Source organism: Prinia subflava, chromosome 3 (assembly GCF_021018805.1).
Source record: "Prinia subflava isolate CZ2003 ecotype Zambia chromosome 3, Cam_Psub_1.2, whole genome shotgun sequence".
In the NCBI taxonomy this organism is placed as follows: Eukaryota; Metazoa; Chordata; class Aves; order Passeriformes; family Cisticolidae; genus Prinia; species Prinia subflava.
Window position 1 is genome coordinate 32,392,311 of NC_086249.1, and position 13,498 is coordinate 32,405,808.

Below are 13,498 nucleotides of genomic sequence, written 5' to 3' on the forward strand. Positions count from 1 at the left end.
AGAAGAGAATTGTCTTCCTTGAATGTCTGGCTAATGGCTTACAAGGAGTAACTAATAGTATCATTGTCTTCAGTAACAATTCTACTGAAAAAAAATCAAGGGGCATTTTGCTGCTTTTTATTTCTTCCTAGCTAGAGACATAGGGCAAACTGTCTAGTCCTCTATAAATTGATGGTGATACATGAATTATAAATGACAGATGGGTGCCTTGGTTTACAAGGTCATAGCAAAGTTGTCAGGCAAAATGCAAGAAGGCAGTACTCACTCAGCCTTACTGTTGCTCACGAAAGAATATAGAAAGTAAAGAAACAGTATTTTGAATGTAATTCATAGCTGTTTCACAAGAATTCCCTTACAAGTTCTCTGTTACTACAGCAGACAAAGAGTTTGTGTGGAATGGGGACTACTGCACTTTCTTTTGAAATGCAAATGCTTGAATATGGGGAAGATCACAGAGAAGATTTACTCACTGTGGAGTCTTAGGACTCCTGTGATGTTTTAGAATGGACAGATGGTCTTTCAAGTCTCCTTTAAGCTTAATTTCTTGTGATTCTTTAAATTCTGTATGCTGTTTTTGGATACCTGCTCTGGTGGAACTTGAGTGTAGTTAGGCCCCCAAAGGTGCAATACAAGTTAAAAACTGGTGCCCTTAATCCAGTGACAATTTATGACATGTGTTCCAGGGGCAGAGACACTATAGTCATAAACAGAAGTTCCAGGTCATGAATTTCTCTCTAAAATTTATGCACACAGCAACATATTCCATGCTGCTTCTCAGAAATGTACTTCTTTCCCTGCCCTGGCACAAAGAGTCAGAGACACAAAGCAAGACATGCCATGCTGTGAAACCTCAGTGGAAGCAGTTGCCAGGTTCAAGAAGCAAGAGAATGATAATATAGACTTAAAATACAAAAAACCTACATGTAACTGCACAGTTGTGTCTGTGAAATGTTAGCACCCCTGTATATCTTCTTGGATACATGTGTCATTTCCTGTTCAGGTATTTTTTTGTTTTGTTTTTAGTGAAAATTTTTGGTGCACCATTTTTTTTCAATGTTTGATATACTGTAATATATTTGTATAACATCTATGATAAAATGCTACATCCCCTGAAATAAAAAAAAAAAAAAAAAATTCTTTCTATATCAGAGTTCAGGAGGCAGAGGAGTTTGAAAAGGGTCTTTTCAAGCACATTGACCTTGGTACTGTGAAATATTTGTTATGCCAGCAATGAAAGGAAACCCACAGGCTTTGTGAACAGAAGTGGCACTGGAAAGTCACAAGGGAAAGAGATACCCAAACAAATTCCGTTCACCAATTTCTCTATCAGTGTGAGGCTGATGTTACCATGTAAATTCATGAATATAAAAGCCCACAACATATGCCACAGTCTGCAGCCCAGCCCTTACTGACAGAAACACTCATGTCAGCATCTCTTCCTCAGAGGCCTCTGAGACAACTGACTTCTGGAACACCGTAACCAAGTTCCTGCCTGCCCCTTCTGAGACACTGAAATCAGAACAACTGGCTGTGTAGTTGTTCACCCAAAATCCATGGACAAGGCTCAACTGTCTACTGCAGCCTTTGTTAAGGGTTTCAGACAAAGTATATCAAACACATCACTGATTTTTGCCAGACTAATGGAGCAAGGCAAAGAGCAGTCATAGCACTAAACCAGCCCTAAACAAACCTGGTAGTACTCCAATGTACAACTAGTACCTCAGTAAAATATGCAGCACATGGAATTTCTCCAACAGAATTCTCAGCAAGACGAAACTTCATAGTGTGTTATTTTGGTTTGGAAACAGCTTCAGCCTCAAAAAAACAAACAAATAAATTCCACTCTCCAAAACCATTAAAATCTAGCTGGATGTTAAAAGATTAGCTAGTGAATAAACTAAGCATCAAACAAATAATTCTATTTTTTTTTTCCAAATTACCTGTGAATTAAAAATTACTATGAAAGTTTTTTCAGTGAAATAAAGTAATAAAAATATTCTCTCATCTGCTGCCACTCTTTTGTCACTCCTCATTCTTTCCTGGTCCTCAGGTCTTCCACAAATATCTACTTTTTCCACACCTTCTAGTTACTGCCATCTCCTATTTAGTTACTGTAGTCATAGACCTGCAGCCAACCCTCTTGCACAGTAGCAAAGCCTGCTGAGATATGTTATGTATTTTTCATTTGCAGTCCCAGCTAGAGGGTGCTGAGGGCCACAGTGTTGCTAAAGTCCACAAGACATAAATAAATACCGTCATCAATCCTATCAATATTTTTCCAATATGCTTTGATTTTGGAATGACATAAAATGTGAGAATAACTCACAGAATTAATGAGTAATAGTGGTGGTACCTCTGAAATCCTACAGTGCAGCAGTCAGGCAACTTTTTTGGGAGGCAGTGCCGCCAAGGCCAATCCCTGCACTGCCTAATTCAGACCAAGGCTTTGAATTGAAGTCTACCTCAGCAAGTTCAGCTGATTCAGAGAAATTGTTAAACCACTGGTAGGGCTCTTTGTTCAGCCCTTGTTTGTTGGTTTTTTTTTGTTTGTTTTTTTTTTTGGATTATTTCATTTTCCCCTAGGGAAATGTATTTTCCTCATTCTACTCTATATAAACAGTAAATTGATCCTGATCATGGTTACAGGAGAACAGCAGAGGTCTAACACAGGCTGACAGCATGCCATGAATAAAAAGTATTATTTCGAAACTTAACCACAGGTTTTTGTTTTGATAATGAACTTCTGTGGTTTTTTCAATATGAATAGCTTACAGAAGTATGCATTCTCGTCCTGTGTCTGTCATGATGGAGCACAAGATCTCCTGTGATCACTGGAGGAGCCTGATGCAGGGTCTGCCACTGGGGTCAGGCCAAGGGTACGGCTCTCTAAGCAGCTCAAGCTCTGCACAACAACAGGAGGACTGGACTCAGGTGCTCTTACCTTCTTATGTCCCGTTTTTCCCATAATATGTCAAATCTGAGAATGGCTTTTAAGTGTTAACAAACTGTCTGTAGTCCCCCAAAAGACTCCTAAACACGTTACTTCACATGAAACTATCGCGAGACAAATCCTCCTAACTGTGTAAAAGCTCCCTGTTCCCTTCTGAAAGTCTTATCCTGTCAGAGATAAGAGTATAATTAGTGTTTTATTTAACCTATTTTGCAGTCCCCATGGTATGCTATCTCACAGGCTAAACTTTCCTCTTTGCATAATTACAGAAAGGATGGGAAACTACATTCAGATGAAAATAAAAAAGTGCCTACGTTTTCACCTTTTCCCTCCAGAAATCTAAATAAGGAATTGAATAGAGTAGTTACAGTTAATGATAATTCCTGGAAAGAAAAGAACAGAAAACAAAACAAAAAATATTAATTTCTTACTTTTGCAATGAAAATAAGTAATACTGAAATAGTTTCATTGGAACTGGAGCATCAGGGAATAGTCATTCTCATTCATTCTCTTCACAGTATATCACTAAGCAGAGCCAAGCCTGAGATCTTTGCCTGCTTGTTCTTAGCCACCAAGAAGATATTGAAAAGTTATTAGAAAATCCATTTGCTAGTTTTGATCCTAAGGAATGGCTAAATTATTTTGCTGAAGGCTTGAGTCAGGGAAAAAAAAAAGAAAAAAAAAAGAAAAAAAAAAAAAGAAAAAAAGAAAAAAAGAAAAAAGAAAAAAGAAAAAAAAAGAGACAGTCTAGCAAATTAAATAGAAGGAATTAAAATTCAACAAAGACTGGACAATCTTGGCTAAAGATTTTTCCAGTAGCCAAAGAGATAACAGAATAATTTAGGTACATGTATATATCTATATTTAGTTAACATCCCTGATTCTTTTGAATTATTTTCATTAATACATATTAATGTAGATTACACTAAAAATTGTTCATATGATAAAAGAGAACCCTTTGAAATTATTTCAAAAAATAGAGGGGTTTTTTTTATGAAAATATTTTTAAGTGTAAATATTTTATTTTCTATTAAAAAGTCTTTCTAAAAGCTTACTTCACAGCCAGTTGTGATTTCTTTTAAAATAGCTGGAATTAGCAAGAGCACCAGCCATTTTTCTCTACAGATTGAAAAGGCAGAGAAGAACAGACAAAAGAAAAAGAGTCTCTTTGTGAAAGTTGCTTTATGAAACTTTGAGGATAAAACAAAAATAGCCTGTGAGGGATTCAATTCTAAATAATGATTTCAAAGAAAATTGTGAAACAGTGGCTATGTGAGACTTAAGCACCAGAATATGCATTGTGATGTGATGACACAGAAGAGGAAGCTGAATGACATCAGACTAGGAGTTATCCAGTAACAGGCTTTTGTGTTTGCATGGCTTACATGTGTGGTGGACTGAGGCAGGCAGGCTGTTACAGCAGCTGACATATGATGAGTTTATGCGAGAAGAGAGATTCCCCCTTGAGACTCCTTTTGTGCCTGAATTATCAGAAAAAATCTGCATTATATGTGCCATTGTCCTCACAGCAGTGTCACTTACCTAGAGTCCATCTCCAGAGGGCTCCTTGTCTCGGTGGAAGGGGGAGGTGAGCCCTAGGACTAACCCTACTCACCCGGTGTGAAGCTCACAAGGAGGTCCCTCAGAGGTGGGTCCCACCACAGTCCCATCCACAGACTCGACACCCAGGCTGCAGAAAGTGGCTCATCCAACTTCCATATCCATCTATTCAGAAAAGAAAGTGTAAACACATCTCAGAAGTCATCTCAGCCAAGTGTCTTCATTGCTCCATTATCTTCTACAATCACACTAAACAGATCTTTAGTGGTGTGACGACTGAGATACAGAAATAAGTTTTGGACAAGAGTGTTTCCGTAGAAACCTCTTCTGCTCTCTAACCAGTGTGTCATCTTACTGCTGAGCCTTCTTCTCTAGCAGTTCATTCGTGGAAAAGAGAGTCAGGGCCCAAGCTCTGCTGCAGAGGCCGAATCCTTCTGTACCACCTGCGGGGAGCAATCCTGGCACTGCACGAGCTCCTAAGCTGATTGTGGCGTTTGGCTGAGACCCTGTCACTTGCCACAGGCTAAAACTATGTAGGGAGTTAGAAATACACAGTTTTGTGGTAACATTAGCAGCTTTTAAGTCTATAAAACATTAATGCAATAGTTCCACATGTCTACAACTATTCCAAATAGTCTAAAAGACAAAATGCTAACAGTCATTACTGCTAGATTTTGAACATGCTTTGGGGATATATATCTTTAAAAACTTCCTAAGGCCATCTGCTGACAAAAAGGAATCCCAAATGCAAAGAAAATGTAATTGATGTGAGATTACGCACTCTATCAAAAGGAATAAAATTGTGTTCAGTGGTTAATTCATCTGTATGTATGATAACTGGCAAAAAAGGAGCAGAACAAATATTTTGTTATTGACGCAAAATATGAAACCACAACAGATTTATGTCATGAAATAATACTGAGATTTCTGAAGACAAATCAGCTCAGAGGAAGCACATAAGGATAAGAAATAGAATATTAAATAATAAATAAAATATGATAACCTGGTAGATTTTGCAAATGAAATAGATAATAATTATAATCAGCTAAAGATCCTCCACCTCCTACAGAGTGAAAGTACTCTGAGAGTTGTCTTTTTTAGAGCAAGTGCATGATTTCACCTGAACCCTGGAAAAACATATGCTTCTTAAAGATATTGCAAGACCTATCTGTGAATAAAAATACCTCATTCTAAAAAAATGTTTCTAACAATTATTACCAATTCAGAAAGAAAGCAAGATTAACTGCACATATTGTCACGTGCATGAAGAGCTTCTTTGTTTCTCCAAGGAAATGAAAAACAGATAAGATATTGAATTGGCTGGTTCCTTTGTGGCAGAAAGTGTTTTATGGCATGGAGGCTGCCACCACTGCAGTAATATAAAGAAAAGTGCCTCTTGTACCACAGCTGTGATGACAGTGTATCACAGAGACACAAAGAAGAAAAGATGATGCATGGACTCTTCTACATTTCCGAATGAAAGCTCAATTATAACACAAAGATATACGATTTTAGAAGCTCAGTACTGTTGGCACTCATGCCTGATCCCACAACAAGAAGGCCCAGTTCTGTTCAGTATCTATGCTGATGTTTTGGATGAGGGCACTGAGTGCCCCCTCAGTCAGTTTGCATACAACATCAAGGTGCGTTGATGTGCGGGGGTGCAGAAGGATCTGGATGGGCTGGATCTATGGGCTGAGGACAACAGGGTGAGGATCAACAAGGAAAAATGCTGATCGCTGCACTTGAGTCACAACAATCCCAGGCAGTGCTGCAGGCTTGGAAATTGGTGGCTTAAGAGCTGTTCAGCACAAGGGTACACAGCGGTGCTGGTTAACAGCCAGCTGAACATGAGCCAGCATGTGCCCAGGTGGCCAAGGAGGGCAATGGCATCTTGGCCTGGATAAAGAACAATGTGACCAGCAGGACTAGGAAAGTGATTGCCCTGCTGTATTTGGCACTGGTGAGACCACACCTCAAAGAGTGGGTCAAGTTCTGGGCCCCTTACTTCCAAAAGGACACTGAGATGCTGAAGTATACCCAGAGAATGGGCAACAAAACTGGTGAAGGGTCTAGACAACATGTCCTATGAGAAGTGTCTGAGGGAACTTGTTTTTAAGTCTGGAGTAGACTGAGAAGACTCAGGTTAGATCTCGTTGCTCTCTACACTACCTGAAAGGAGGTTGTGGTGAGGTGGGAGTTGGGTTCTTTTACCACGTCTTAAGTGGAAGGACAAGATGACATCATAGTGCTCCAGAGGAGCTTCAGATTAGATAGTACATTTTTTTTTTTTACTGAAAGAGGGGTTAGGCATTGAAATAAATTGCCCAGGGAGATGGTGAAGTCACTGGAAGTGTTCAAAAAGAATCTGGATATTTAACTTGGGGATATGGTTCAGGGTGATTTATGGCTACATCGATGGTTGAACTAGATGATCTTGAAGGTCTATTCCAACCCTGTGATTTTCTTCCCCATCTTCTCTCTAAACTACTTATCCTCCTGAACCTCGAACTTTTTTCAAAATATTAAGCTCCATAGTAAGGAAGCAGCCTGGTAAAATGTATCATTGCTTTACTGATCTACAAGTATCTAAATATTGTCTGCATATAGCCAAATCGACACAAGAAAATTTTGTTAGACAATATCCTTTCCATATTGTGTGGTTGCTAGAAGATGTCAGGTATCTTGGCAAACCACTGTCTGTAGTTTCTTCAGTCTTAATGAATACAGTGGGAATGGATAGATATTCCAATTAAATCTATATGTATCAGATGCCATTAATTAGGGAATGAACTGGAAGCTAACCTCAGCCCTTACCCAAAAAATAAATCCAAAACCAAAAGCTCAGCAATTGCTTGCCCAAAACTCATTAATAAAACATCATATGGAACAAAATCAAGGGAGATATTGACCTTGAAATTACTGACTTTGGCTCCTCTGACAAGCAGATGCTGTTTTGTAACTTTTCCCATACTACAGGTTTTTTTCTCCTTGTTTCTGGCTAATGCACAAAGAGTGACATTTGAAGGCCAAAGGTGCAAATAGCAGTTGCAACTGCAAAATGCAGTTGCAAGCTATGCATCATAAGAGTTGTGCTTATAAAAAGGCAAAGGTTGATGAAACTCACACAATGCATCCTCCTCATCTAGCTCTAAGTGCCTCATTTGTTTAGTGATCATCTTGTCACGGACACTACAGATGCACTATTATATTTGTCTAGAATATGATTGCTCAGTCTCACTATTCTCAAAATCAATATAAAAACCTTTCAGTTTTTCTCCTCAGTATAGAAGGTCATATATATAGAAGTTCTCATGAAAACTGAGACTTTTTCATTAACAGGTTGTGTTATAATTTCATTCTCTTGATTTTTTTTTCATTCCCTTGACTTTCCCTTTTCCTCTCCACCCTGTACTTGGTGTGTATGCAGTGCTTAACTGTCACTGTCCAGTGTAAATGAAAGAGGACACACTGGCCCTTGACACGGCACACACGTGCCTCAAGGTGCACAGCTTCCAGCTTCTTCGGCCTCCAAATGTCAGTGACTTCTGCGTCCCTTAGGCTCATAGCAGCCCATTTAGTGTCTAGCAATCATGCCCCTACCTAAAATCACAATCCAAGTCTTAGTAAATCCCATCACCACACTCTTAAATATAAATCTTAACTGTTCAAGTGGCATGAGAGGCATTTTCAGCAAACACTTTTTCTGTACTCAGGAGGGTGGTATTTCCAGGCTCTCTCCTTTATGAGGTCTGGTGCTGGCAGGTTTCATGAAGAGACAGGAGGGCATTGGACAGCTACCTCAAACACTCTTCACAAGAGCAGAGCGTGGAACAGGCTGAATAGCTGAGCACTTTTGGGTTCCTTCTTTTATACTGTCAAACTGATGTTGGCTTTCTCTCTTTCTTTTCTTCCAAAATATCTTTGGCTGTTGAGAGAAAAGGAAACACCCCTGTCTGCTTCTGTTATCACAACGAATGAAGCTATCCAAGGCAGGATTGTTTTCCTGAAGGCAGAGCTGACACTTGCCAAAAAGTTGTTAAGTCTTTCATCTTTCTGAAACTCTTGGCCCTTTCCTCAGTTAAAATAAATAATTTTATTAGCTGAGGAAACAATGGACAGTGGCAATTCTGTGATCACTAATTTCCAGAAATCTGAATAAACAGTGACTGTTATGAGAAGAAATTACTTGTTCCACTGTCATAAGAAAACAGTCCAAAACTGAAACAGATGAAAATGCTGATTAATTTCTGCAAGGGAAAGCACTGGAGTGGGGGTAATCTTCATTGTGTAAGAGTCATCAGAAAAAGACTGCAGTGAAATGATATATTTTAGAGTTATTGCATTACTCTATTGCATTGAGATCCTCACATTATCATGTGATAGTGTCCGCATGATGTGTTCTAATAAATTCTTAGTGACTCCATAGTATCTTCATAGTGCAGTTCCATGAACTGAATCATTGTTCAACCACAATTTTCTTCTGCAAACCTTGGTGACCTTCTTCCCTGAGGATAAAAAGATTAATCGTCTTCTAACCGGTCAAAGTGGCACAGGCTCTCCACCATTTTTCAGAGATCATTGCAGGATCATCTGAAGCCAGTCAGGAAGGCATGTTTTATTTCACTCCATACAGACATAAATATAAATACTCCCACCCTGGTATGCTTATAAGGCATTTTACTTCTAAAATAATGTACTTGGCAGGTAGGTAAACTAAACATAAAATTCATGCATGGAATGCTCCCGAGCTGGGAGTGTGGCTTTTGAGGAAAAAAAACCCAAGAATGTGCCATTTGGACTGGCCCTCTGGGAATGCTGAGTGCCAATCCAGGCCTAATCATCTGGAGAGGAACCTAAGTCAGTAGGATGACCCTTCCTTCCTGAGGTGCCCCTAGGAGGCTTTGCTAGAAGAAATGTCTGTATGACTGTCATGGGAAAAGGTGAAGGGTGTGTCCCAAAATAGAAAATCTTGCAGAATTCTTCAGTACAAAAAGGTGGTCCTCATTTTTCTGGGGTTTCTTTTCAGCACAGAAGCAGAAGAGACCTCCATGTATCATCTTCTTCTACTTCCTTTGCTTTTATACATATATTCTTTTCCCCTTACAAATTATTCTAAAGGCCATCGAATATTCACCTCAGAAAAGAGGTGATAATGCTGCATGACTTCACTCTATCAATCCAAAAATAGATGGACAGTCCATTTCACAGTAAAATTTGATCTGACATTATTCATTAACCAGATCCTGTCACTATGGATTAAGATGCTTCTGATTTTAATCTACAGAGTGGGTTTTTTTCTGTATTTATTTCACCCATCTGTCTTTGCTACTGAATTTAGATGAAAGGGAACATAGTGAAATCAGTATTTATCTTACCTTGTTTACTGTGGTGATGTTTGTCTTACAGGTAAGTATTTTTTCTCTGAGAGTTAGTGTAAAATCTTATTCTCTCGTTGTGCAAGAAAAGGAGACATATAAAGAAAATTATTTTTCACAGGAAGTTGTATGATGACATTATACATTCTGTTATATACAAAGAAATAAAATTTTAAGATGTTAAAATTACCAACAAATTTATGTTATGAGAGAAAATTGTCTTCATTGAAATGTCTACACAATTGAAATATTTTGCTCAAATTTGAGTTTTGTTTTATGACAAAAATGTTTTTTGAGCAAAAAAAGAACCACAGTCCTTTCCAGAATCCTTGGGATATGATTCACTTCATGCTTTAATCAAGATCATTAGCATGTAAACACTTTTAAATGTTTTCATTTTGAGAATCACATATGTTTTTACTGAGACAACACTCCTTTTAAAGGAGAGATTCCCAATTACATTCATGATGGTACAGAAGATGCATTACTCCCATCTTTATATTTCACCAGTCCGACTGAATTTCTCAAAGTGCTTTGATGTTAAACAAATAATCTGTCCCTACTAGTTGGAACATACCCTCTGAAACCATTTCAATTGATGTGATGCTGGGGAGGTAATAACCAGTTCTATTGGGACTTGTTCTATTTTAAGTAAGTTCAGGAAAATAATTTGCTTTCCTTCCTTACTCTATGGATTATGACCTGACTATATTTCTGTTATATGAATTTTAAATGACACAGTAAAGATGAACATGACTCTGAATTACAGGATACAGCGCAGAAGCACTTGGCAGAGAGTCTTTGAAATATGTATAATTTCCTTTATAATTTCCTGCTTTTTTATGCTTGAAAACTGCAGGCATAGTCTCTATATGCTGCTCTGTTCCATATGCAAGGCATGATATATAATTCCAACTTCAATTTAGAAGTGTTCTGCTAATAAAGGATAATGAGATAACATAATATAGCAATATAATTTATGAATAGGCATCAAATAAAGGTTTGCAAAAGAAGTTAAACAAACAAGTGAGCTGACAACAGCAATAACAAAAAATCCTCTTTCTACAAGTCTGGTCTTCATAGTCTGCCCTTGAAATTAAATCAAAATCATGGAAAGAATTAATATTGGAACATTGTGAACCAGCTGTTTGTTACAGCTGAATAATTAGTCTGTATACCCAGCAAATCAAAAATATTTGTTACCACTTAGGCGAAGTAATGCTACAGAAATTCACATGTCAGTAGAACAAACCTTGCCTGAAATAGTGGGGGTATTTGCCTGAAATAATATGCTCCTGGAAGCATCAGCTCTCTGTGAGATATGCTGGAGGGAAGAGAGAGCCCAGCCCACACCTTTTAGGTTGCACCATTTCCTTCACCATCACCCTATAAGCTCTCCTGTTCCTTTGTAGTTGTAGGAGCAAAGCTCCAAAGCCCCAAATGCTCACTTATTCTCACCTTTTCCAATCTCTTAGTGATGTGAACTGAGGCTAGAAAACAGGAAGGAGGAAAGATATGCATGCTAAGTGGAAGTTGCTACATGAAATTAGTTCTCTGTGGCCCTGGCAACACTTAATATTTTCCATACTAAACAAATCTTTATTATCTGACACATGACTCAAGCTAATCGCTGCCTGGAAACCCAAAAGTGACAGGAAAGGATTTGATGTTGTAGCTTTATCTGTGGCAGTGATGATGCCATTGGCTGTCTACATCTTATACAGTGCACATCCTCCTTCTGTACATATATTCTCTTTAATACACCAGAAAGTTGCCCAGTTGCCCATACTGGGATTCTTTCACTGTACTTTGGGATGGATCAGGGAGGCAGAAAGTGAGGCCAAAACTGAAGCAGTGCTACAGCTGAGTTTTGAATATCTCAGGTGATAATTTGTGATGAAGCAGTAGTGCCTGGTTGTCTCCAGAGCAAGAGACAGGCCCAGCCACAGGACTCTCACCCCAGTGCCCTGGCAGGTGAAAAGCCTGAAAAGGTCTGAACTCAGACTGAACTCAGACTGAACGTGCTGAAGGGCTATCCTAGCCCCTGGACCCATATGACTTTCTGGGGATCCGGAGGTTAGAAGGGAAATGGAGTGGTTCCTGGGTCTAGATTCCTTGTGAGCTTGGGGTCTGATTATGATGCTGTCTGAGACTTGTGGAGTGGAACACGAATCTTGTCCCACGGGACTCAATAAATCTCTAAATTCTGGGCTGGTTGGTAACCCCTGGGGCTGGTGTTGCTTTTTGTTCCACATTTTGTACCAGTCCTGTCCAAACAGGATTCCAGTACACAGCTGAGGCTTCAAAATATAAGTGAAATGCAAATGAGTAAGAATTGTAGTACTCATTTCTTGGAGCAATTTGAGAAGGAAGGTGTTGATTCTGAAGTAGATCTGCAATCTTTACCATTCCAATGTTTAGACTTATAAGAGATAAGGTAACTGATTGCCACTCCCAAGCAGATAAAAAGGGGGAAACACTTCTTTAAAGCCAGTTGAAATGTAGTTAAATAAGAGTAAGGAACGATGGGGCTGGCAAAAAAACTATGGGAACAGGTAAACAACTCCAAACATTTGTGTGACAGATCTTATAATTAATGTACTTGGCTTCACTTAAGATGATGCTGAGAGGTGATTTCAGACTACCACTGTTACATGAAACCTTTTTGTCTACATAGGCACACGTCATCAGTGACCTTAGCCAGTAAAGACCAGACCTGAGTTGCCTTCATTGTGCAGCTAAGTCTTGTCATTTTCTCTTCTGGCCTTCCCGGGGTGGGATCCAAGATACAGTGAGAAGTGTCCACTAGTAATTGTCACTCTGTTGTGGAAGTTTCTGTGTCATTAAATCAGAGCAGTACTGATAGAAAAGGTTAACTACAGAAACAGTCATGTTTCAATATAGTTGTTCTCTGAGCGAGAAAAAATATTTCAGGAAAGATTATCAAATGTAACCCATTAAGACAGAAGAAGAGTCATCAAAAAAGAAATCTCTTCCCAAGATTTTCTTTAGGTTACCTGCTATGCAGCTCTAGTTCTGGTAAATTGCATGTTGTCTGGCTGAGTAATTTCTACTATGCCTTTGCTCATAAATGTAGCATAAAAAAGGAGAAACCTCCCTCTTTGAATCTCATTTTTAGCCCTACTGAGAAGTCTTTGCACAGGAATCACATCAAGATATCGATGGTAATTTGACAAATAATTTTTGTGAAGTCATACATTACATTAAAAGAACTAAACTGATGAAACATGGTGAGAGGAGCTTCATGCCTTCAAAGAGTGAACAGTGGTCAGAAGTAAAGAGAAAATAAGTCCTAAAGAGTGACAGCATTAAAACAGTGTAACAGAACAAATACCTTTATGTGATGGATTAAAGTGGCACCATTTCTAGTAAAGATAGCATAGCCTTCATCTACACAAAATTCAGCCAAACATTAAAACAGTAGAAAACATTCCAAGAGCTGTTATAGCAGTGGTTAAATGGATCCTTTATAACAGAATAGGATACAATCTGGTATCTAAAAAATAAAATTTTAGAAGTTGTAAAAATCTGTGCATCCTACTTGCAGAACCCATGCTGGTGCAAATGTTTCTATATAGGTAGACTTAGC